At 45.1% G+C, this 24,723-nt stretch overlaps 1 protein-coding gene across 3 annotated transcripts in view; it reads right to left on the minus strand.

Moving 5' to 3' along the window:
* Nucleotides 1-23,918, minus strand: part of LOC144799718 (uncharacterized) — a 208,890-nt gene extending 184,972 nt beyond the window's left edge. The window contains exon 1 of one of the 3 annotated variants that reach the window (XM_078671224.1): nucleotides 23,277-23,918. The gene's annotated coding sequence lies outside the window, so the exon portion shown is untranslated. Of the gene's footprint in view, nucleotides 1-22,980 lie in introns of all 3 variants that reach the window. The other 2 variants (XM_078671226.1, XM_078671225.1) reach the window with 2 other exon arrangements.
* Between the last annotated feature and the right edge of the window lie 805 nt (nucleotides 23,919-24,723).

The raw sequence follows: 24,723 nt of genomic DNA on the forward strand, positions 1-24,723 counted from the left end.
AAGCGAAGTCCAACAAAGTCCAAAGTGCCCAGATGGATGAAGATGAAGTGGTTTCGGACCTGAATCTTTTCCCACGACAAATCTGAAGAGCCACCTACGGGTAAGCCCTCAAGTACCCTAAGGAAAGGGTTGGAACAATTCAGGGGCCCCTCCCAGAGGAGGGGCCGGACAGTGGGGAGGATACTCCCATGTCCAGTTTCACGCCAGAGCGGGAGCAGACGGCTACCTGAACTGGTTCCAATTAGAGTATGCAAGGAGGGCATAAAATGTGCCCTTCAAAGCAGTCTAGAGGCGCTGGTAAGCGCCCCCCCTCTAGCCCAATACACTAAGTCCTGTGTGGGAGGTGGTCACACCACCCTGTGACAGGAAACCGATTATCCTACATTCCCCTGCTTGAGCTTGGCTCAGCAACAGGAGTACAGAATTATGTCTGTGGTCAGCAGCCATAGCGCACTGTCAGACTCTGGAAGACTGGTACCGGGAGCAAGGAGGACTTCCTGGGAGAGCTCCACAGTGCATGGAATCATACCTCCAACACCGTTTATGGTGTTGGGGTATGATTCCAACATGTTTGATACCGAACATGCCAGTGTTCGTCACAGCAAGTTTATAGTTAGCCATCATGTAATGACGCATGGCCACTGTATGTATCATAATGGCTGATGCACTTTCAACGCCTGGAGAATGGACTCTGGGATTTGTAGGGGTGTCCTGCTGATGCAGGGGCAACCTCAAACTTCTAACCAAGCACCCTGCTTTCAGGATTGAAAGGCCTGCCTTAGGGGTAACATAGGTTTTAACTGTAGGGACCTCAGATATATTTTAAAAAAAACGTATATCTGCCGTAAGTGGTGCTAGTACCAGCTTACACAGGCTGCAATGGCAGGCATGTAGTCGTAATTTGAGTGGTCTCCCATGGGTGACATAAATCATGATTCAGTCCACTGGTAACACCTGGTGTGCCTATGCCCTGTGTACCTTAGTACCACATACTAGGGACTAACAGGGATACACCAGTAGCCAATCTGGGGGGTACCCAAGTACTCACCATAGTCCAATTTAGGTAAGAAGCACAAAGACTGGTTTTTATTAGTAGGATCCCAATCAGAAAACAGAATGACACCAGCAAAAAGTAGGGGTAACCATGAAAGCAGATCCTACTTTCCTACACAAACGTCCCCCCCCAAAAAAAACCTAAGTAGATGAGATTAACCATGCCCGGTTGAGTCTTCATTTTCCAAGTGGAAATATCTGGAGTCCATTAGCGTTGGCATGGTTACTCGCAGGCCTATGTTCCACTAAAAAGTCCATCCCCCTGTAGGGCAATGGACCACCTCAAAAGTTTGGGATTTTCACCCTTCATTTGTTTACGCCATAAGAGGGGCTTATGGTCTGCCTGAAAAAGAAAGCCAGTACCAAACGGGTATGGCCTCAACTTCTTCAAGGCTCAGACCACAACAAAGGCTTCCCTCTATAGCGGACCAAATATTCTCCCTGGGGGTCACCCTTCTGCTTATAAAAGCTACTGGTTGGTCCTGCCCTTCTGCATTAAGTTGTGACAACACAGCTCCTACCTTCTATATCAGATGCATCTGTCTGGACAATTAAGGCATTGGAGTAATCAAGACTTTGCAGAATGGGAGAAGTGCACATGGCCTACTTCAGGTGATCAAATGCCTTTTGACAGCTAACTGTCCACTGAACATTCTTTGCCATTCTCTTGGAGGTGACATCATTAAGGGGAGTCACAATGGACCCATACCCCTTAACAAACCTTCTGTAGTACCAAGTCAGTCCAAAGAAGGCTCTGACCTGAGTCTGGGAAGTGGGAGCAACCCAATCCATGATGGTCTGGATTTTGCTCTCCAATGGTTGAACTTGGCCTCCACCTACCAGGTGACTCGAGTATCCCTTGTTCTGCCATATCTGGCACTTAGTGGCCATGATAGTGAGGCCTGCCTTTTGCAGGGTCCCCAGATTATTTCTGAGGTAGACCAGGCGATCTTCCCAAGTAGAGCTAAAGACAGCAATATCATCTAGGTATGCTGCATCAGAGGCTTGCAGACCCGTTAGGACTTTTTTCATCAAACTCTGAAATGTGGAAGGTGCATTCTTCAATCCAAAAGGCATCACAATACAGTGACAACACCCAATGGGGGTTGAAAATTCTATTTTTGACTTGGCATCCTCAGAGAGTTTGAATTGCCAGTAGTCAGCAGTCAGGTCAAATGTACTCAGATATTTGGATGAGGCCAAAGTATTCATGAGCTCATCAGCCCTTGAAATGTGATGGGCATCAGTCCTGGTGACTGCATTGAAGCCTCTATAATTCACACACAACCTCATCTCTCTCTTGCCATCTTTGGTGTGAGGTTTTGATATAAGGACTACTGGACTAGCCCAAGGGCTATCTGAAGGCTCAATGACCCCCAATTCCAGAATCTTCTGGACCAGAGTCCTGATGCAATCTCAGACATGGTCAGTCTGTCTGTAAATGTTGTTCTTCACAGACAGACTGTCACCTGTTTCCACTTCATGGGTACGCCATGTGGTTTGACTGATTGTCAGAGAGAACATGTGGTTGAAATGATCGAGGACCTTCCTGCAATCAGCTTGCTGCTGGTCAGTGAGGCTGCCTGCCAAGGCTACTACTTCACCTGATCCATCAACAGTGTTTTGAGAGAGGAGATCAGGGAGAAGGTTACTCTCTTCCTTCTGTCCCTCATCAGTGGCCATGAGCAAGCTCATGCCAGCCCTGTCTACAAAAGGTTTTAGGTAGTTCACATGAAGTATCCTGTGGGGACTTCTTGGAATACCTAGTTCAACCAACTAGGTGACCTCACTTTTTTTTCTTAAGAATGGTGTGGGGGCCACTCCACTTGTCTTGGAGAGCTGCTGGAGCCACAGGCTCCAACACTCACACTTCCTGCCCTGGCTGATTAACAGTTAGTACAGCCTTTTAGTCACGCCAAGCTTTCAGGAATTCCTGGCTGGCCTCAAGGTTTGTAATAGTCTTCTTCATATAAGCAGCCATACGTGAACGCAGGCCAAGGACATAGTCCACAATAGCCTGTTTAAGAGGTTTGAGAGACTGCTCTCAGTCCTCCTTAACCAGACAATGTACCTCTAGCTGGATGCCCCAAAAGAAGTTTAAATGGGCTGAAACCACCCTTCTGTGGAACGTCTCTGTAGGCAAAGAGAAGGCAGGGTAGGAAGACAACCCATTTTCGCCTAAGGTTTTATGGGAATCTCATGATCATACCCTTTAGGGTCTTGTTGAACCTTTCAACAAGCCCATTGTGCTGTGGATGGTAGGGCGTGGTAAACGTTCAGTTTACTCCATACTCTTTCCACATTGCAGTGATGTAAGACATGAAGTTTGTAACTCTGTCTGTTAAGACCTCCTTAGGGAAGCCCACTATGGAAAAGATCCCCAGGAGGGCCCTAGCTACCACATGAGCTATGGTGGTCCTAAGGGGAATAGCTTCTGGATACCTAGTGGCATGGTCTACCATCACTAGGATATAACTGTTTTGAGATGCTGTTAGAGGGTTCAAGGGACCAACAATGTCTATCCCTCCCATCTCAAAGGGAACCCAAACCACAGGAGAGGAATTAAGGGGACCTTTGTAGTGCCACCTGCCTTACCACGGGCTTGGCAAGTGACACAGGAGCGACAAAACTCCTTGGTGTCCTCCGACATAAGAGGCCAGTTAAAAAAAATGAGGGACAATCCTGTCCCAAGTTTTGCTTTGCCCAAGGTGTCCGACAGGAGGAATGTCGTGTGCTAGGGAGAGAAGAAAACCTCTGAACTTCTGGGGAATCACCAACCTCCTGGTGGCACCAGGCTTGGAGTCTCTACCTTCAGAAAACAGAAGCCCGTCTTCCCAACAAATCCTGTGGGACCCACTGACACTCCCTGCTTCCTCAGGAGCAGCTTGTTGTCTGAGCTGATCAGGAGAGGGGCATGAGTTCTGCTCCAAACTCAAGTCTGCCCTGGAAGGGCTCCTGCCCTTATGACCTCTGCCTGGTCAGGCCTAAGTTCCAATAGGACACTTTCTTCACAGAGACTGAGGTCATCTCCCTCAGGAGACTGACTCTCACTGGGAGTTTGGGAGGAGGATAATTCCCTACCCTGCCTACTACTTCTCTTAGGAGCAATATGGTCCGCTCTTTCAGGATCCAGTGCTCCTTCAGTGCTGAGCTGTTTGGCCTGAGTCCTGGTGTCAGCAAATGCACTGGCAAAGATGCCCATCATCCTTGCATATGTCCTGAACTCCACTTTAGACCAAGCTGAAGTTTCTAGATCATTGCCCAACAGACCATTTACAGGTAGGTCAGGAGAAACCACAACTCTTTTTGGGCTAGCTACCCCTTCCCAGCTGAGATTCATAACTGCCAAGGAGTGATAAGTCCTGACATTGCTAGTGTTAGTAACTTGGTACAACTGACCAAGTATGATCTGCTCAGGGGACACAGGTTTCTCTGTCACCATTGTGACACTGGCCTCTGTGTCCCTGTAAGCCATAGCTTATTTCCATTGATTAAAGGTTGTTGCGTGTACTTGCCCAAGTTACTGGGAGTTACTAGTAAGGTGGCAAGATCCATGCCACCAGCACAGACAAGGACAGCCTGAGTGGGAGTTCTGACTAAGCCAGAACACACTTCAGAGCCCAAGGTTAACCCTATGAATCCCTTGTTTGTTGTACTACCAGGTGTACTGGCGCTGGGGGGGTGAAGCTGCCTTAAGGGCATCGGTAGTATCTTCCTTGGCCTTGACAATCAGCATTTCTTATCCAATGGATTTTTACTTTACATAAGTAACACCAAGGTTTCTTTTTACCCTTCTTGGGGTTTTGGGGCTCACCCCCAGATGCAGGTTTTTGTGGACCTTGGGAAGGTTTTTTTGTCTTAACCCTTTTCCCCATCTTTCTCTAGGGTATTATACGAATCTCGTTTCTTCTGGAAACTCCACCACCATGTTTGTTCTGCTTAACCATGGTGTGGACTCATTTGTCTGCCTTCTTTTCCAATTAATAGGGAGAGGTCAGATCAGAGTCCACCAAGTACTGGTGCAGTAGTTGAGTCTGACAATTATTAAGGATGTGCTCCTTCATCAACAAATAGTACAATTCCTCTTAGTCCTTTACCTTGCTTCCATGAAGGCAGCCTTCCAGAGCCTTAATAGCATTGCCTATTAAATCAACCCAGTCTGGAGTGTGTGCCTTGTGGGTGTCCCTGAACATAACCCTGTATTGTTTAGTAGTTAAGCCAAACCCATCTATGAGGGCACTTTTCAAGACAGAGGAATTGTTAGCATCCTCTTCTCTAAAAGTGGGGAGCTTGTATCTACCTTTGCTAGCAAAGGAGAGCCACATGATAGCTGCCCACTGCCCTTTAGAGACCTTCTGTACTTTACAGGTCTTCTCCAAGAAAGTGATCCATTTATATATATCATTCCCGTCAGGTTTTTAGTGTCAAAGGATGGTTCCCTGAGTCTAGGTACACTATTGCTGCCACCATGGGATCCTAGTCCCAGATTCTTCCTAGCTTTCTGTACTTCCTGGGTCTCATTGCGAAGGACCAACTGATATTGTCTGAGTCTAACTCTCTCAAGTTTGATCAGGTGGTATTCCCTCTCTAAGGAATCCTTCCTCTTGCTAGAGATGGAGGTCTCTATGAAATGATCTGAAGCATTGGAATTAGCAGAGGAAGACCTAGACCTCCTCTGCCTACTCTGAACCCTCCAGATCCCAGGAGAAATAAAGGGGACCTACTTCTAGGGACACCATCTGTGCCATCTGCACTATTCCCAAGGGTATCAGAATTTATCAAAGTGGAGTCACCAGACTCCTCCTGGCCATACTCAGAATTAAGGTCACTAGGGGGAACACCTCTTGACCTCTCTTCTGGAGCACCCCCGCCCATACCGGTCAGGATTCTGGAGGTTATCCTGGATAAGTAGCTCTAAGAAATACTTTGTGGTGGTGTTGTTACCTGCCTTTATCTTTCTAGAACTACACAAGGTCCTTAGTTCCTGGAACTTAAGACCACTATATCAAGAGGCTTGAGACCCAGTGGGATACACAATTAAAGACATGGTGACTAGGTGTAGTGTGGTGTTTCACCTACCTACCCTAGTGAAAACTAGACTTCCTAAGATTGAAGCAAGGGTTTGCTAGACCCTTAACAACCAATCTAAAGGTTCAGTAGAACTTAATGGTCAGTAAAAATATTTTATATGTGCCTAATACTAGTGATGGGTTTTCATTTAATCCACACCTAGATTAGCTGGTAAAACAGTGCAGGCTAGCTGCACTCTAAATACATTATCCAAAACACTAAGAAAGCTTTGGCCTGTCTTGATATACACTCCAGCACAAAAATGTGTGCATCAAACATGACAGCGCTCTGGTACAATTCCAAAATAAAAATAGACAACCAATAAACTGAAAAGATTGGTCACATAGCAGTATTAACCTGAACAAAGACCTGTATGAGGACATCACCGCCATTCCCTTCTCTGTTCTTAAAAAGGGAGAGGGGATTAGCTGACAAACATTTATATTTCTTGAAACTTGAAGTACAGATCTCTAAATTAGCTCTGAAGCATACTTACCCCCTGCTTCCTATTTAATTGATCCATTTGTCAAATGCTGGGCACATGGTATCAAGAATCTATAAGACTTTACTCCCTGAACCACGTAAAGCCCATATGCTTACTGAAAGGAAATTGAGTTCTGGACCAAATACTAAGGCAATAAAGTTTAACTGAGAGCAAATCCATATGATGCCATTCAAAAATAAAATATCCCCCACACTATCCCAGACAAAGTACATGATTATACATAGGAGCTACTGGACCCCAACCAGATTTCATAAGCTCAATCTTATCCAATCCCCCCAATGCTGAAACTGTAATTCACAAATAGGGGGCCTATCACACCTGCTTCTTTTATGTCTGATGTTACACATCTTAAAATGCATCACCCAGACATTACATATCACGCCAGTCAAAGAGTTTATCATATTTTTAGTGGGGTTTCACGATCCAGAGCAAAAAAAGGATAGTGACCGTTTCTTGCTTGACTTAATGCGGACGTTGGCATATAAAATAGTTCTGTGCAACTGGAAAAATATGGCAAGATTGGCGAACCTTTTTGAGGGGAGCAGATAACAGGACACTTCAACTCTCCCCAAAGCATTATGGGAGTCTCTAGACTCCGCCTCTCCGGCATTTAAGCCCCCTCAAAATTGGTCCTACCACTCCAGATAATGGGGTCCTTAAATCTCTTGTACAAATCTTCCTCTGAGGTCCCTCATAATCCCAACATGCACATCCCCGGTGTGTCTCTGCTGACCACTTGCATGTATTACTAACAACCCCCGTGACTTTGTTTTTTTCCTTTTTTCCTTTTTTCCTACCTTATTTGTTTGTTATTCTTTTTTGTTTCTAATTTTCGATTTCTCTTGTATAACATTACGAAGGAAGGGGTCATATGATACAAACAATCGTAACATGGCACAGCACGATCCAATGTGATTATATTGCCTGAGTTAGTTGGACCTTTTCATGCAGCTAATTTACACCCTAACAATGATCTTGAGTATAACTGTGAATATAAGTCATATCTGTTTTATCAATATATATCATGTGAAAGTAGTAACAACCAACCAACACCCTTCTACCATTACTGTGGAGTACGCACTTTTATTGAGGCTTTTTCCTTTTGCATTCTTTAAAATTCAAAAAATCAGTGCAGGCTTGAATCCCAACCGCTGCACACCAATGTAGGAATGGTGCACACTTATTTAAGTGAAGCACCTTGCACTAATCCAGACAACTCTTGTGGAGATTTTAGCGATCTTAGACAACCGTAGAAAGCTCTCCAAGTGGTAGCTGTGGAGAGCAGCCTTCGGGTTTAGTCCAGAAGGAGTGTAAAGCAGCTTGTTTTACCAGTACTAATCTTATAGTGCAGGTTAAGTGAAAAAGAACCACACAGTGTAGTTATAAAAATATGTATTTATTATAAACACTCACTGACACATTGCAATATCTCCTCCCCGAAGATATAATCACAATACACACAATACTTCAGTAATAGAATACGTAAGTATCACAAATACACAGTGGTCTCCAGAGGGAGACCAAACCAACTACTAATTAAGTGGAATATGACCCACAACCGAAGTCGAGACTGGTCCCAGAAAATTTGGCAGAGCCGGGGACCCAAGGAACTACCCATGGTAAGTAGCCATTGCATGATGCAGATCTTTTATATTGTTCAACAAACTGGCACATCTATGGGTTTCACGGGGGGAACCACATAAGCGAATATTTTCATGGCTAAGTTCAAAGACACCCCTATTCTGCAAGAGCAGGCATGGCAAGAAGACAAAGTAGTGTACGCCATAAATTGCCCATGCGGATTGGTGTACGTGGGTAGAATATCACGCAAAATTAAAACACACATTACAGAGCATAAAAGCATGATCAGAACAGCTAATACCCATTCTTGTCTAGTAGTACACTGGTTAGAGAAGAAACATAGCATACCACAACTAAGTTTTACAATACTAGACAAGATACTATCTACATCACATACAGACACCAACTGTTAGCGCAAAGAGAATCTATCTGGATTAAACAATTAAAAGCCCTTATACCGCATGGGTTAATTGATAAAATAGAAATGGTTTGTTTTCTTTGAACTCACGAAAGCATTGTTATATTGTGTTTTGAATTGATATTCTGAATAGGTGTCTATTAATATGCAAACCTGGCTTCCCCCAGTCAGGGGAAATACCACACCCTGCCCAGGACAGGCAGGAATATGAGTTAGTCAGGAGGCATGTTCACCAACATGCCACATCAACCCCTAAGGTGGGCTACATGATGTGAACACGAAAACTAGAATCCCACTATCTTGATTTTTGATTGAATTAAGTTTACTCGGTCAGGGTTATGGCAACTTCCCACAGGTAGTGGTCAGATAGAGGGTGAAGTCCCCCTAAAGGTAAATAGCCCATTGGCTAGTACCAGTCACTCCCCTCAATGCCCCTATATTGAGTATTTAGTGGCATCCAGGATGCCAGGAACTCAGAATCGACACAGAAGATGCTAGGACCAACCGGAGCCGCACAGCACCAATATACAGGATAGCAGACCTCTGGCAGCAACCAAAGCCTGTTTAAGTCCAATCCAGGCTCTAAGACCTAGCAGCTATCGAGGGGGGTCAGCACAGCAGAGTCTAACTTCCAGAAATGCCCATCCATCCTGATTTTGCACCCTCAACTGGCGAGATAGACAATCGCAAGGACCTACGAATCTTCTGCCCAGCCGACCTATCCTCTCAGCACCCAAGTGTGCCGGGTTGCCAAAACTGACTGCGCTTTCTTTTTCTATGTACCCTTGTGAACCGAGCCCCAACAGCCCACGGCAGCCCCCACCCCTACTGGGAGCTCACTGACTTGTCCCAAAGTCCCTTCTGCAACCTGTTTCTAGGTGCCCCCCTATCCTCTGGTGTAGCGCACAAAGCTACCAACCCGACCACCTGGACACCCGTAGCAAGTTTAGACAAACTGCTGGTGGTTCTTTGGACCCAGGCCCCCTACCACCTTAAGTACTGAAAGGGACCCCCAGAAACCAGAAGTATTTGTATGCATTATATGCCTTTTTCTCTAAAGGAAAGCATTAAAGCATTAAATTACCTGTGAAATTCGATATTTTAAAAAGTACTTACCTGTTTATGAAGTTCTTAATATCATAACTTATAATAAAAATGTTTTATTTCTCTAAATTAGTCTTGGATTTATTCTTGAGTGTGTGTCTTATACTCTCTGATAAGCCTAAACTGCTCGCCAACACTACCACCAAAGAGAGCATTTAGTTCTCCCTTTTCTGCCTCTGTAAACCAGTAAGGGTCGCCGCGACTCTTTGCACAGTGCACCTCATTTTGGTGCACAACTGAGAGCCAGCTTCCTACATTGGTGGTTCAACAGTGGGATACAAGACTTTGCATTTGCGGATACCACTTGGTAAGTAAGTGACTCCACAAAGTAATCCCACAATTGACATTAGTTAAAAAATATACATATTTTTGCTTTTTTTTATTGTTTCTAAATTGCTCATTAGAACTGTCAGGGCCTTTGGTTAAAAAAATCAGTTAGAATTTGTGTTTTTTAGAATCTTCTGGCACGGTCCGAACGGTTCTAAAAACATAACTGACACAAAGCCTACTAGCCAGGAGCTCAAGTTGGCCCCCTACATAAACCTTTAAGTGAGTGCAACTTAAGAAATTCTGTAACACATGGGACAATTCCATGGGGCCCAAACCCACTACGGCACATCTCCAGGAGTTGATTCCTGTTATACCAGACAGCCTAAGGGGGGTTTCCCCCAATGTTTTGCCTACCTCCCTCCATTTTTCTGTACTCATGTTTGCTGGCTTTAGAACTCTCTACGCTTTACCACAGCTAATCAGTGCTAAAGTGCTTGTGCTTTCGCCCCTAAACATGGTAACATTGGCTCATACCCAATTGGCATGTTTAATTCACTTATAAGTCCTAGTGAAGTGCACTACATGTGCCCAGGGCCAATAAATGAAATGCTACCAGTGGGCCTGCAGGACCACCCACATAAAACGTCCCTTAACCATGTCGCAGACCGGCACTGCAGGGCCTTTGTGTCATTTACTGCCACTTCAACCTGGGATTTAAAAATACTTGCCAAGCCTTAAACTCCTGTTTTATTACATACAAGTCACCCCAAGGGAAGGCCCTAAGTAATTCAAAAGCCAGGCTGCTATGTAAGTAAAAAGTAAGACATGTACATAATTATGTTTTACCTATCCTAGTAGTGATAAACAGCTACATTTGTTTTTTACTGCTGTGAGGCCTCCTCCTCACATAGGCTAGCACGGGAATGCCATTAAATACCTTTCAGCTGTAATTCCTGATCAGAAGAGTTTCACTTTTTCATGTTACATATGTTTGGAATGGTAATGATACATCCTCTTTACTGGTAAAGTCTAATTTAACATTACTATTTTGGAAATGCCACTTTTAGAAAGTGGACACTTCTCTGCTCTTACTGGTCTGTGTGCCTTACAGAATGTCTCAAATAATCCTCTGGGCTAGTTGACAGTTCCAATTGTGCATTCCTTCTAGACAGGCAAGACAAAGGAAGGGCTGTGTGTGATTTAGGACCCATCTGCATTCAGATGAGTTTTCCTGGGAAAATGGGAGGAAGGGGTTCATCCTAACATTTCAAAGGGTAGTGACCAGAACCCACAGAAAGCACTGATAACCCCCCACTGGTAATCTGGAGAGAGCTGGGTTGAAAGGGATCCTGGTGCACTTCAAACCCACTCTTTGAAGTTTCCCTCAACTCAAACGCACATTTGGGTATAAGAATTATGTCTCTGACCCCATCAAATCAGACACTCCTGGATCTTGAACTGAACTGCTGCCAGTGGACTGCTGTGCTGCTCAAAGGAATCACCTGGACTGCTTTTCTGAAAGGACTGTTTTCCTGCTTGTTGCCCTGCTGCCTGTTGCTCCCGGACTCAGCTGCTAGGACAGCTGGACTCTACCTTCCCTTCAAAGAGTCCTCAAAGGGCTTGTTAGCTTGTCTCCCATTTCTGAAGACTCAGGGACACAATAGACTTCTTGCAGTTCTGCTGGATTCTGCAAGTCCTACCCTTGCTAGGGGTGCCCCCTCCAAGTTCGGGGCCTCAGAAGTGGGTTCTGCAGCTGAGTTTTTGCCAAATCAGAAACAAAGCAGAGAAAAGCCTTGCCGGACACCTTTCTGAACAAACGCCGGACGATGCAAAGCCTTGCCGCACAGGCTGCGCCAAAGGATCCAAGGTATTGTGTTCAGCAGGCTCAAGTGGGTCCATGCTGTCGGTCCACGCTCCATTGCAGTCGGCCTGTATTTTGATTATGCACCGGTCCCTTGCTACTTGAAGTAACCTTGAGCTTCCTTCCAAGAGGCTAAAAAGAACTCCGTTGCCTTGATTTTAAATATATGATGCTATTTCTGGCACAACTAAAAGTAATGAGCCTAGAGGGAACTGAGTTTTTTCATTCACAACATGAGACCTGGGATTGTCGAGAAACTCGACAGGAAGTCAAATACCGGCCCCAAACAACAAAGGAGGCAGTGGACCGGTGCCCCCAGCGACAGCAAGAAGGGGAGATCCATAGTCCCTTCTCAGGAAGAAGTACAGTTTGGATGTCAGAGCGGGATGGAAGTGGTGGCACTGATCAGTGGTGCAGGCATGGGCCAAACAACGCCAACAAACTATGCGCTGAGAGACTGAGATCCATGCTATAGCCTCTTTGAGAGTCCGAGTATGAAGCTGCCCCAGGTGACACCGAGATCTTCTGACAACATTATCTGAATGGTGCAACTGAATGGTAAAGTGATGAAGCATTTCTGAGGACTCCTGGGTGCTGTCTTGGAGTGCTCACATTGTGCTGTATCTATGACGTGGTAGTTGCCAAGTATTAAATTATCTTTCTAAGCTGGGTGGCTGAAGGTCTGAGCGGGAGGATCACAGATCGAAACACCTCCATTAAACACTGCTTGGTCACCCCCTTGATTGTATATGTCTTTTGCTATTGTTTGGATGGGAGATTCTTATCTACTTGTCCTGGGGAGGGGGAGCTGGGGTACTGTTTCTATGTTTGCAAGTTTGACAGTTGGAGCCAATAAGATCATGGGTCACCGTTACATTCTATCTTACTGAATATATCCGCGCTGAGCATGGGACGACGGGAGGGGGGACCCATTCTCTACTGGGCGTTACTGCCTATATTATGGCTGAACACCTGATGCACAATTCTCTGTCCTGGATTATCCAGGGAATGCAGTCCATAGCCAAGAGATATAGGGTGTTTTCCTACTTTCACAGACGGGGTAGCCAAATTGCCTTTTTGCAGGAGACACCTCCGGAGGGCACCACGCTACATCGTAGGTGGCGTGGACAGGTTTACTACACTACATTCTCAATATATGCACGTTGGGTTCTCATATGGATTAGAGCAGAGGTGCCCTTCCAATTGGTGGAACACATGGTAGACCCAGAGGATTGATTTGTAATGATACGCAGCCGACTCAGTGGTCAGGACATATCCATGTTGAATGTATATGCACCGAATACTGACCTGGGCACCTGAAAGATGCCTCCCTATCTAACCTCCCCCAGGATTCTAGGGAGTGACTTTAATTGTGTGGCTCACCGCCCCCCCCCCCCCCCCCCGAAGGGACTTCCAGACTGTACGTACTGCAGGCATCTTTCAAGAATAGCAACTCCACTGGGGACTGACAGATTGTGGAGGCAGATGAACCTGAATGGGAGGGATTACTCCTTCTTTTCCGGGTTCCACAAAGTTCAGGTCTGGTTGGAAACTTATTTGTGTACCCGGGAGTTCATAGTTTAGTTCGGACTATTGAATATCTGGCCCGCACTATATCGGACCACAATCCAGTCTTATTGCGCTACGATTGGACCAAGCCTCTCCCAGCCATACCCACGTGGAGACTCAAACCCGAAAATTAGAGGACTGGGTCTTTCGAGAGACAATAAGGGAGAAAATAGTCAAAAATTTTACTGGTGCGGAATCTTCCCTGCAAATGGAATGGGACGCCTTCAAGGTGGTACTCCGGGACCATTGCTTGGTCGAAGCGAAGGGTAGAAGATACAGCCTGCTGAGAGAGGTGCAATCGGCTGAAACAGTACTTTGGGACAAAGTTTCAGTACCAGCACCGATCGGAATTACAGGCTATGCCTTTGGAGGCGAAAGAGGAGGTGGTGACCCAGTTAGCACCTTAGGTGCTTGGACTATAAGGATTATAAGGAAAAGACACATGCCGAAAGGAATCAACGTTGGTTTTTGTTGGCCTGGCTCGCTAACCCGTATAAATGGAAATCAGTGATCCTCGATTTGGAAGATGAGAGGGGCAACAGAGAGTACTCCCAAGAGGGGATTAACAATATAGTCGCCCGATATTACGCAGCACTTTACACAAGTGTTACAGAAGCAAATGTGATGATGACTCTGGCCTTTCTGATGGAGCTTCCGCTGCAGCATCAAGATGAGGAGGCAAGGGTCTAGAAGAGGATATTTCCCCGCAGGAAATACGGTACACTATTAAGCAAATAGCGCTGAATAAAACTCCGGGGACTGATGGCTTCCTGGTGGAATTTTATGCCACCTACTCCTCAGAGCTGTCAACCAAACTAGCAGAGTTGTATAAAGTGGTCAATACCACTGGTATTCTCCCAGACACCGCCAGGGAGGCAGTGCTCGTTCCCATACTGAAGCCTGGAACGCCGGCACATGACCGCTCGACATATCGACCTTTGTCAATGTTAAATATTGACTGTAAGATTCTAAGTAAAATGTTGGCAACTCGCCTGCTCTCCTATATGACGCTATTGATACACTCAGACAAGGCAGGATTTATCCCAGGCCGTAATATGGAGCCTAATATCAGACGCCTCGTAGCGATTATGGAAGATACAGACTATACCAAAGAGGAAGCTCTTATCTTTGTTGTCGATATTGAAAAAGCCTTTGATAGTCTTAAGTGGCATTATCTGTATGAGGTGATGCTGCACATGGGGTTGGAAAGGGCGCTATGTAGCCTGGACGCGGCTATTATACACTGAAAACAACTGCCAGGGTGCGTATGGGTAAGGCCATATTGGCAAGTTGTCCAGTGAAGCAGGGTAAGCGGCAGGGGTGCCCCCGGTCTTTTACTCTTCGCAATAGCGATGGAACATTTAGCAGCCTGTGCAACAACTGGAAGGGCGTTTCAGGGCTTGACGAGACTGGGACAAGGCCACAGAAAAGCAATACATGCCGATGATCTTTTGCTGTTCTTGTGGGACAAGGAGGAAGACCTGACAGAGGCTAGGTCCATGCTGGAGGAATTCGGACTCTTATCTGGGCTGCAGGTCAACTGGTTGAAATCGAATATTTTTTCCATGAAGCGGAGTGAGGACCCACCCAGTAAGTACATCTATGATGCAATGGGAGCCCCACTGCTTGACCTATCTGGGGATTAAGCTATACCACGACAATGATGATCTATTGTAGGGTAACACTGATAACTTAATCGGAACCCTGCGATCCTCCATGAGGTTCTGGGGAAAGCTTCCACTATCGGTGATAAGGAGGATAGTCCTTTTGGAGATGGTGGCACTAGCTATCACGTGCTGGGCCTGGAGGAAGCTCAATCGGGTCCTGGACAGAGACATCTTGTACTCCCCTGCGCTCATTCTTTCACAAAACCAATTGCCCAACATACATTTGCCAAATGCTACACGTTATGTGGCTAACAGCAAAAGAGGTAAACTGGGAGTTCCCAAGACCCATAGTGTGGAAAAAGTTGTTGTCCGAACGGGATCAAAAGGGAGGGGGGTTGTGGGTCCCACTTAGGGTCACTTACCTTAATCGTATCGGAATAAGTGGAGTCTTCGTGTCTCTACAGTCAGTACTTGCTTCCCCACCTAAAAAAAACTCCATACTTTAATTAAGGATCACATGGGACCTCGTAATCACGGTGGAGCTTGGTGCGGCTCATGAAAAAAGTACTCTCATTTTAAAGGGGGGGTTATCTTACATGTATGCAAGTAAAAGTAGGAGCAAGATAGATGCACAGGACAAAGAGTGAATACTGACACGAAGAGAAGGCTCGAGTTTTCAAACTATGGTCCCGATAAACAAAAGTCACAGCATAAATAGTTTATTTTTGCGATGTTCGGAAAAGTAAAGAGGCCAAACGGGGCAAGCCACGAACAGCCTTAGTTGAAAAAGTAATCATGGGTGGGTATATTGGGGCAGAGGGGCATGGCAAGAACGGCCTGAGATGAAAAAGTCACCATGAACAGGTATATTGGGGCAGAAGTAAAATACCAGGAATAATAAGAAAAAGAGGGTGCATTAGTCGATATTGTAACAACACAGGATAAGGATAGTGTCAGGATGCTGATGTACTACTGCAAGGGGTAAGTAAGAGGGATGCACATTTATATAGGCAAGAGGGGGATATATATCAGGGCTTGAAAAGTCCACTTGCCTACCCGCATTTGCAAGCCAGATTTAATTAGGACGAGCTATTTTTAGGTCCTACTCGCCCTTTCTGGCGAGTAGGAAGACAAACTGACTTTTGACCTCTGCCTTTAAAAACAAGGGCAAATGTGACAATATAGCAAGATTTAAAGTCATCTTTATTGCTCACAATGTGAATGACCAATAAAAATACATTTAAATCTTATTAACTTGTACCATTTGCCCAGCTTTCAGAGAAAGAGGTCAAGTACATTACTGTTAGGTCAAGTAGATGTTTAAAGTTACTAAATCTGCAGGTCTAGTGAAATTTTTATGATTTGTCAAGCCCTTTAGATGTATATATAGGTCTTCCCTTGGTCCGCTGGTAGTGATCTATAGGAAAACCTAGAGAATAAAGATATTTATCAGAGGCCTGGGCACATCGCTTTAACTTGTTATATGCTATTAGAGGACTATTTAAGGGGGAAAGATAGTGCACAAGTATATTAACCTGTCCTTAGTATTGTTCGATACCCTCCTCCACAGTTTGTAGTCTCAAAATGAGTTCGTTCTCCCTTTCTCTTATTGTTAATTCACGGTTTCCATCTCGTGAATGTGGTCGGATATGTTCCAAACGGAAAAACTTGAAGATGTTTTGATGTGCGTGATGTTTCCGATAGTGTTCTGTAAGGGGAGGGCTGACTTCAAGTCTGTTTCTATTTCTGTAGTGCTCCAAAATTCTGGTCTTAGAGGGTCTGATAGTACTTCCCACAAACAGTTTGTTACACAGGCATATAATGATGTGGATTAGAAAGGAAGAGTTGCAGCTGATCAATCAATCAATCAGAACATTTGTAAAGTGCACTACTTACCCGTGAGGGTCTCACGGCGCTGGGGGTGGGTGCTGCTACTGCTCAAATAGCCAGGTCTTGAGGAGTCTTCTGAGGGTTAGCAGGCCCAGGGTCTGCCGTAGGAGGATGGGGAGGGTGTTCCAGGTCTTGGCGGAGAGGTGGGAGAACGATCTGCCGCCGGAGGTCGCTCTTCGGATGCGGGGACTGTGGCGAGGTCGGCAGAGCGGAGCTGGCGGTTGGGGGCGTAGAAGCCGAGTCGTCTGTTGAGGTATGCTGGTACGGTGTTGTGGAGTACCTTGTGTGCGTGGGTGAGGAGTTTGAAGGGGATCCTTTTGTTGACGGGCAGCCAGTGTAGGTCGCTCAGGTGGGGTGTGATGTGGCTGCGGCGAGGGATGTCGAGGATCAGGCGTGCAGAGGTGTTTCTGTACATGTTGCAGTCGTTTCAGGAGTTTGGCCGAGGCTCCTGCGTAGAGTGTGTTTCCGTAGTCGAGTCTGCTGCTGACGAGGGCCTGGGTGACTGTTTGTCTTGTTTGGGGATCCACCCGTAGATCTTGCGGAGCATGCGGAGGGTGTTGAAGCAGGAGGACGAGACGGCGTTGACTTGTTTAGTCATGGAGAGAGTGGAGTCGAGGATAAACCCTAGGTTGCGTGCATGGTCGGTGGGTGTTGGAGCTGTTCCCAATGCGGTTGGCCACCAGGAGTTGTCCCAGGACGAGGGGGTGGAGCCGAGGATGAGGACTTCCGTCTTGTCCGAGTTTAGTTTTAGTCAGCTGTTCTTCATCCACTCGGCGACGTCTTTCATTCCTTCGTGGAGGTTGCTTTTGGCGGTGAGGGGGTCTCTGGTGAGCGAGAGGATCAGCTGCGTGTCGTCGGTGTATGAGATGATGTTAAGGTCATGCATATGATCCAATCTCTGATTTTTTTGGTAAGTTGTGTGGTTGGTGAAAAGTGGGTCTGTTTGTTCAGGCCAAGTATGCAAGCGTTGCATTTGTGGTAGGTGTAGAATCTGTTTGGTTTTGCCAGAAAGTTGGATTTTGCTTCTTTTCTTCCGTCTATAAATTCTGACTTGCAGAGAATTTGTCTTAGATTCTGGACTCGCCTGAAACCCATTTGGGGAAAAGTCGGATATTTGCTCCTTGATGGAGGTGTTATTTGAAAGTAATAAATCGGTGGTTTTTGGGAATTGTGCAAATGAGGTCACTCATGATAACAACAGTGAGCAACCTAGTGGATACCAGTTCGTACTTCAAAATCCCAGATGATGAAGTTCCGCCAATGGGTGGGCTGATGGGTTTTCTTACTTTCTCTCCTTACTCTTTAGTTTATACACACACCGTCCATGAGAAAGCAGACACTTTCTAGCCCACTTAGACCAGTCGCACCCCTTTTTGTGTTTATTGCAAATGAGGTAGTGTCCATTGCGGAAATCAGTAAGAAACCTTACCATACAAGTTATTGGGATCGTTGGAGAGTCTTTTGGGTTGAAGTAGGTGGTTGCGTGCGATTATCTCACAATCATGTGCCACTTTTTCCAGTTGCGCTAGTGGGTATCCCTGTTGTACCAATCAAGTTTATAGATTCTTGTGTCGCTACAATTTTTCCTCATTCTTTGGAATTCTCCTCGTGGGATATTCTGGATTGTTTTAGACAAATGACAACTGTCTGCCCTTAGAATCGAATTTTCAGCTGTGGGTTTGCAAAAAAGTTTGTGTGTAGGTTTCCATCTTGGGCGCTGATAGTTAGATCCAAAAAAAAACTAACTCAGACGAAGAATGGTCCTACTGCTGTGCTCAGACTAAACTGGCATCCCCCAACCGCCGTCATAAATTACTGCATTTAAGTTTTCCGCATAAATCCTATACCACCACTGCTGGCGAAGCTCGACCCTTCTAGGTCCTCTTTGTGCCCTTAAATGCAAATTCCCAGGGGCTGACTTTCCTCATTTAACATGGACCTGCCCCTATTTTGCCACATTCTACCCTGTTGTGTTTAGCACCCTTTCCTGTATGATTTCGGCAACTCTTAACCTGTACCACATGATGGCACTCCTGGGAAATGATGCTGATTTCCCGAAGAGCACTCATAGGTTCACTGCTACAGCTTTACTTCTGGTGAAAAGAGAGATAGCATTACATTGGGGCAGTTGTATCCTCCCTATTAGGGCTTGGCTACACAGCATGACATACAGCGACATGCGAGTTAGATGAATGCCATGTTGCAACCCCCTACCAACCTGCAGGCCGAAGAATATATGGCAGACTCCACGTGCCTATCTCCTCTCCGTGGAGAAAAATGTCCAAAGCAAAGACCACCCCCCTTCAACTTTTGCTGCGTCCTCTTCTTACTCCACCAGTCAGGACTTTATTTCATATTGTATGCCTTTTTCTATATATTACTCTACCTGCAGATAGTTGACCCCCCTTGGGAACTCTGAAGTCATGTGTATTAATGTGTTTACGCATATTGCAATTACCTCTATACCAATTTGCTGTGTTGCCAATTGCTATTTGATATTTCCGTATGCAGCTCATGATGTCCCTGTTTTTTTTTCTGCCTTTCGTGTATTTGTGGAAAAAGATAGTTTATCAAAAAACAAAATAGCTAAAATCAACTTGACATTCAAATGTGAGTAAATTTCTGTTGATTAAATGCATGTGGAAATGTACCCATTACAGTGTCATTTTTTACACTAACCAGAAAATAAATATGGATAAATACAAACAAAATCCACAAACAATATATACATGGATAAACACAGATGGATATGTCAAAAAAAAAAACATAAAACCGAAAACCTACAAATGCTTCACATTACCATACATTCCTTTAAAATCAGACATACAAGCATTGCCAATGTCTGTGACACAATTTAACACTGCCTGGCTAAAGGTTTCAGCTCATTAGTACCAGTTTACCCCCTAAATACAACAATCAGCAACTGAAAGGTGACTTACCACTGAGAACCAAATGGTCTGCCAAGGCATAGTAACAAGTGTGGGATCGTAGTACATGTCTTCAACATTGTTAAAAGTCAAACAAACGGCACATCCTCACACAAAATCAAAGCCACCTAAGATTGTTGCGAAAAAATTGCCTTCTTCACAGATAAAGTAACAAATATTTAACAATTGCCCCCCACAAACACCCTGGACCAAACAGAAGGAGATCAAAGCAAGGACAACCAGGTCTGCCTCCAACCAAAAAATAATGCTCACTGGTCAAACTTCGAACTCATGTCAGAAAACGAGGTCTTCAACATAATAGCAAGCCTAAAGCCCTCTCCCACACTATGGACCCCCTCCCATCCACAATACTGAAACAACTCAATCACATCATTACTCCTTTCTGGACAAAAATCATCAACTCCTCTCCCACATCACGCTATGTCCCAGACTCCCTTCAACTAGGACAAATTACACCCATACTCAAGAAACCAGGAGCCGGCCCCAATGATCTCAACAACCTCAGACCTATTTCCAACCTCCCGTTCCTAGCTAAAACATTGGAGAAGTGCGTTCTCCAACAACTCAACAAACACATTGACGATTTCAACCTCCTCGACACCTTCCAATCGGGATTCAGGAAAGGTTGTTGCACCGAAACAGGGATAATCAATATTTCTGATGATATCAACAGAGCCTTAGATGAAGGCGAAGCCTGTCTCCTCATCCTTATTGACCTACCTGAGGCATTCGACACAATAAATCATCCAGCGTTACTTGAGACTTTGAAGAGGCGCTCTGGAATTAATGGCTTAGTACTAAAACGGTTCACTCCCTTCCTTCAGCACCGTCGCAACAAATTAAAATCAACTTCTGTCTTTCGAGGCCAACACAAGTCACACTTAGGGCCCCGCAACGATCGATCCTCTCACCATTCCTATATCAGGGCTCAAAAAATTCACTTGACCGCTTGCATTTGGGAGTTAAATAAATTCAGGACAAGCTATTTGTAGGTCCTACTCGCCCTTTCTGGCGAGTAGAAGAGAAACTGACATTTGGCCTCCGAAAGCAGAGGAAATGTGACAAGATAGCAAGATTTAAAGGCATCTTTATTGCTCACAAAGTAAATGAGCAATACAAATGCTTTTAAATCTTGTTAACTTGTCACATTTGCTCTGCTTTCAGAGGCAGAGGTCAAATGCATTTCACTTAGGTCGAGGAGATTTTGTAGGTTACTAGACCTGCAGGTCTAGTGCATTTTTCATGATATTTCGAGCCCTGTATATGCGGATGACACTCAAATTTACTACAAAATCAAATCTCCCAGCGTCATCCGTCACCTCAATGTCACACTAAACAAGATCCAATCTTGGTTCAACGCAAATCACTTAAAGCTGAACCCAGACACAACAGAATTAATACTGTTCTCTCCAAAAAGTAACCAACAACCAATCCAAGACTGGCTCAAGAATCTTGATGCCCTAAACTGCTCCTTCATCCTATCCGACATGGTTAAGTCACTAGGCATTACCCTGGACAAGAACTTATCAATGAATGACCACATCAAAAACTCTGCATAAGGTGCGCTTTACTCACTAAAACACCTCAAGAAAATTAAACCATTCATTCCCCAAGATGATCTCAAGACAATAGTACCATCCCTAGTTCTCTCCAAACTGGACTATGGGAACGCCATCCTAACGGAGACACCGAAAGCTCACCTAGCCCCACTAAGGTCAGTCCTAAACATGGCAGCGCGACTCATTAATGGTGTAAAAAGATTTGATCACATCACACCAGCTCTCAACTCCCTCAGCTGGCTTCCCATGGATGGTAGATATATTTACAAACTGGCCTGCATCACACACAAAACCCTTCACTCACCTTCCCCCAACTACCTTAACAGCAAACTAGTAAAAACAGGAAAATCCAGAACCCTGAGAAGCTCCAACTCACTTCTTCGCATCCTTCCGGAAGTGAAAAGAAAAACCACTCGGAGTCGATCCTTCTCAGGTAATGTACCCTGGATGTGGAATGCATTCCCTAGAGACCTCAGAAGCAACCCCTCCTTCTCCTGCTTCAAAAGGGACTTGAAACTCCCATCTCCTCAACAAAATCTTTCCCGACCAAGGTCAACTAACCTAGACTCCGATAACCTAGTTGACTCGCCCCTCACCAGACCATCAAGGATAGATGGTTAATGGACTGTGCCAACCACCTACTTTATTTTGTCTCCCTCCCCCTCACTGTTTGCCTAATTATTATTGCTTCCTTAGATCATGCTATGTAATGCATCCTTTATCTTTCACTGTTTTGCCTAATTATTATGCTTATATCTTTTTTGCTTCCTTAGATCATGCTATGTAATGCAACCGTTATCTCCTGTGTATATGTAAAGCGCTCTGATACCCACAGGTCAAGCTAGCACTATATAAAACCTTTAAAATAAAAATAATTAAAGTAGTAAGTAACTTTTGATGTGGTCAAACTAGAAACATTTTCATTTCGTTTAAATCTGCAATGGGGGCAGAAGATCATGACTTATGCGGCAAGTACAGCAACCCTATAATTATGCGGAAAACATTCCATTGTCGCTAAATTCTAGAAGTCGTTGCCAAAAACACTCACTTTCGATGGGCCGGGAGATAAAACAGACACTTACCACTGCCACACAGTGAAGCAACTCATGCAGGCTTTTGTTAAAGCATCTCTGTGTCCTACAGATGCATCAACAATTCTTATGAGGGGATCAGTTCATGGCTCAGTTAAAAAAACCTATACAATGCGGTTTTTTAAGACGTCTGTTTATGCTGTTGACGCCTCTTGACCAACTTGTGCTCCCCCCGGATTGTACCAAGAACAGGATGCTGTTTGCTTTACAGCATAGCGAAAGCACAGAGCCTGTTCCGGATTGTATTTCCTAGTGCAATTTATAGTACAAATATGCAATTCTTTGTATTTATAACACACTTAATAAAACTGTATCAATTCAATTTTGCATCTATAACAGACACGATCTAAAATACAAGCCTTTTAGTCCAAATAGGGCACATAGGTCTACTGACATCAAACGTCATGAGCAATCAGCCGGAAGGAAAAAAGGTTAAACCTCAAAAACCACACACCTGCTTGATTCGTCTATGTAACAGAGGGCGGCAAACTAATGCGAACGTGTTTTCTCGTCATATATGCCAAGAATCAGAGTTTACAACTTTCTCCAACACAGTCCAGCAGGTTTATTGCTGTCCTAACTCCAACGGTGAAATACTTTAGTGTTCAAATTCTCATTGCCGATGAATGCGGGCCGGGATCATCCCGAGTGACAAAAAAATCCCGAGAAATACAATTTATAACCTACCATTAAACTGCTATCGCTTCCCTGAGCTAATTACCTCATCGAAATTAAAACCTGTCTAACCACTTACAGACAGTCGATGACTTCAGCCTAATGTCCGTCTTCCGCTGTTGGTCTTTAATCTGACGTCATTTTTCCTAACGGTAGCACTTCCGGGTCTTACAGCAACCAATCCTAACGCTAAGCACTGTTTTAGCTGTAGCCTGAAAGTGGGTGGTACTGCTAATGTATGTTGTGACCTAGAATTGGAGCATTGAGGCTCTCTCAGCCAGTTCGAACTGCTGATTGGTTGTGGAGCCCGCGCATAGCATGTCTGAGCCGTGCGCATGCCTGTAGGCGAGTAAATCTCCCTCAGACCGGGCTTCGTTTTTGTTTTGTTGATTGATGTCAGACGCTGTGGTTATTTTCTGCTTTGGGCCGTGCGGCCGGTTAGGTTACCTTCTACGTCCTTTAGTGAGTTAATGCGGAATCCTGTTAGGGTCTGTGCACGACTGAGATGATTTTAAGTGCTGTTTATGTGCTTGGGGTTTAAGCAGCAGGCGTTCTAACCAGTTTTGCTCCGCCGTCGGTATGTGCCTCCCCTGCTGGGAGGGAAGGCTAGAAATATCGCTGGTGCCGGTGTACTATCAATAGACCCACCCCATCTGTCTTTAAACCCCTTCGTTTTCATGCATGCGCATGCGTGGAAACCCCATGTCTTGGCTGCGTGTATTTTTAAGCTCCCCACTCTCCTGGCCGTTTAGTGCGCATGCGTGTAATTGCACGCATGCGCTTTCAAGATCCAGCGGCGAACACTCCTCCTGCTTGAGCAGCGTTAACCACAGCTGCCAAGGTTTCAAATTGCTGTGTGTGACATTTTTATAATTTAAGTGTCATTATGAGAGCAAAGTCACGTAATGAAGGCAAGGGAAGCATAAGATTACATCCATTTGAGCAACTAGAAACTGTACAAAGTCACTGAACTAAAGTACATTAATGGCATGCAACTGAAAACTGAGCAGAACGGAGTCAGGCAGCGTGGCTGCACAGTTCAGCGACACAGCTAACTAAAGGCAGAGGGCACTGGCAGCTCAGAACGATTAAAGCATTAATTGTATTTATTAATAGCAGCCACAGCGAGTCAGCTGCACTACTATATACCGGCGCCGCGGGTTCAGGGAGGTACACTTGGTAGGGAGAGATATATAAATATAATACTATGCTGCTGACTTTCAAAGGCTCTGCTTCCATTAGGACCTAAGTATTACGGGGTCAACTGGTGGCAATAGAATATTTATATAGCTGCACCAACCACTCACCTCCGAACTACAAATTACTACAGAAAATTAGTTAACTGGCTCTGGCTGGTGATTCCGTTTCTGGGGGCCGCCGTGAGAGACACAGCAGAGTAACCACAGGGCTCTCTCTTGCGCGTTCAACACTGTGTCCTCCTCCTGCAATGCAGTCATTTCTGTGGTGAAAAGGACAAGCTCAGTGTGAACTAGTCCCAATCGTCTATGCAAATTAGATGCGG

The sequence above is a fragment of the Lissotriton helveticus genome, chromosome 12, assembly GCF_964261635.1.
Source record: "Lissotriton helveticus chromosome 12, aLisHel1.1, whole genome shotgun sequence".
In the NCBI taxonomy this organism is placed as follows: Eukaryota; Metazoa; Chordata; class Amphibia; order Caudata; family Salamandridae; genus Lissotriton; species Lissotriton helveticus.